This window comes from Penaeus japonicus, unplaced genomic scaffold, assembly GCF_977035675.1.
Source record: "Penaeus japonicus unplaced genomic scaffold, GWHDUDI00000001_assembly GWHDUDI00000254, whole genome shotgun sequence".
In the NCBI taxonomy this organism is placed as follows: domain Eukaryota; kingdom Metazoa; phylum Arthropoda; class Malacostraca; order Decapoda; family Penaeidae; genus Penaeus; species Penaeus japonicus.
This window is the reverse complement of record NW_028234656.1, coordinates 42,501-45,000: the sequence shown is the minus strand read 5'-3', so window position 1 is coordinate 45,000 and position 2,500 is coordinate 42,501.

Sequence of the window (2,500 nt, the reverse complement as noted above, 5' to 3'; positions counted from 1 at the left end):
GTTTCCACTGTGCATTTCCCTCACGAAAAGACGAAACAGAAAAAAATGGGCAAGAATGATAATATAAAAAAAGAGCGAAAGGGAACCGGAGAGAGAGATAGAGAGAGGGAGAGAGGGAGAGAGGGAGAGGGAGAGAGAGAGAGAGAGAGAGAGAGAGAGAGAGAGAGAGAGAGAGAGAGAGAGAGAGAGAGAGAGAGAGAGAGAGAGAGAGAGAGAGGAAAAGACAGACAGACAGACAAACAGAGAAGGAAAAAATGGCGGAGGAGAAAAAGAAATAGAGGGAGGGAAAAAGAACCATAAAAATAACAAGATAAAGTAAATGAAATTAAAAAAAGAGAAGTGGACAGTGGAAGCGGAGAATTGATATAAAATAGCATAGACACATTAACAAAATTGAATATAAAGGGGCAGAGACAATTACTTGTACGATAAATTCATTGATCACACAGAGTAATATCAACCAGTTAATGAAAACAATCAAAATGAAAATGAAAATAAGGGGGGCAGAACAATAAGTGTACAAGAAATATACATGTAGTTACCTTTCAGAGAGATGTAGAAAGAATTCGTATGATCCAAGCACTAAAGTTGACAGGAGGCGAATAGTAATTTCTTTCGGGAAAATCTGATTCAACCGCAGTGAGGAAGCATCCGGAGACGGCGAGAGATGGACTGCAACTGGCAAGTGGGAGGACAGTATGGAGGAATGAGGGCGGAGCTTCCAGGGGCAAGGAGGAGGAGGGGGAGGTGGAGGAGTGAGGTAGCGAGAGATAAGCGAATGACCAGGCAAACACGCAAAGGAAAAGGAAAGAATAGAAGAGAGGAGAGGAGGGGAGAAGAGAAGAGAATTGAGGAGAGGGAAAGAGGGGAGAAGGGAAGAGAATAGAAGAGAAGAGAAGACAGAGATACAAAGAGAGGTGTGGTCGTGTGTGTGTGAAAGAGAGAGAGAGAGAGAGAGAGCGAGGGGAAAAGAAAGACAGACAGAAGGAAGAAATGGCGGAGGAGAAAGAGAAGAAATAGAGAGAGGGAAAAAACATGAAAATAAAAAGATAAAGTAAATGAAACAGAAAAAAAGAGCAGAAGACGAGGGGAAGCAAGACATTTGGAGCGTAGAAATGATATAAAATAGCGTAGACACATAAACAAAATTCAAGATAAAGGGGCATGAACAGTTACATGTACGGTAAATCCATTGATCACACAGCGTTATATCAACCAGTTAATGAAAACAATGAAAATTAAAATAAGGGGGGCAGAACAATATGTGTACAAGAAACATATATGTACTCACCATTTTAGAGAGATGTAGAAAGAATTCGTATGATCCAAGCACTGAAGTTGACAGGAGGCGAATAGTAATTTCTTTCGGGAAAATCTGTTTCCACTGTGCATTTCCCTCACGAAAAGACGAAACAGAAAAAAATGGGCAAGAATGATAATATAAAAAAGAGGGAAAGGGAAACGGAGAGAGAGATAGAGAGAGGGAGAGAGGAAAAAATGGCGGAGGAGAAAAAGAAATAGAGGGAGGGAAAAAAGAACCATAAAAATAACAAGATAAAGTAAATTAAATTAAAAAAAGAGAAGTGTACAGTGGAAGCGTAGAATTGATATAAAATAACGTAGACACATTAACAAAATTGAAGATAAAGGGGCAGAGACAATTACTTGTACGATAAATTCATTGATCACACAGTGTAATATCAACCAGTTAATGAAAACAATCAAAATGAAAATGAAAATAAGGGGGGCAGAACAATAAGTGTACAAGAAATATACATGTAGTTACCTTTCAGAGAGATGTAGAATGAATTCGTATCATCCAAGCACTAAAGTTGACAGGAGGCGAATAGTAATTTCTTTCGGGAAAATCTGATTCGACCGCAGTGAGGAAGCATCCGGAGAAGGCGAGAGATGGACTGCAAATGGCAAGTATGGAGGAATGAGGGCGGAACTTCCAGGGGCAAGGAGGAGGAGGGGGAGGGGGAGGAGTGAGGTAGCGAGAGATAAGCGAATGACCAGGCAAACACGCAAATGAAAAGGAAAGAATAGAAGAGTGGAAAGGGGGGGGGAAGAGAAGAGAAGTGAGGAGAGGGAAGAGGGGAGAAGGAAGAGAGAAGAATAGAAGAGAAGACAGAGATACAAAGAGAGGTGTGGTCGTGTGTGTGTGAAAGAGAGAGAGAGAATCGAGAGAAAGAGAGAGAGAGTGAGAGGAAGGGGGGAGGAGAGAGAGAGAGAGAGAGAGAGAGAGAGAGGAGGGGAGGCGAGGGAAGAAGGAGTGAAGATACACAGAGAGGCGTTCGTGTGTGTGTGAGAGAGAGAGAGAGAGAGAGAGAGAGAGAGAGAGAGAGAGGAGAGGAGAGGGAGGGAGGGGAGGAGGGAGAGAGAGGAAAGGAGGGGAAAGAGAGGAGAGAGAGGGGAGAAGAGAGAGGAGAGGAGAGAGGAGAGCGGAGGAGAGCGAGAGCGAGAGCGAGGTGAAAATGTTTACACACAGACAAGATAA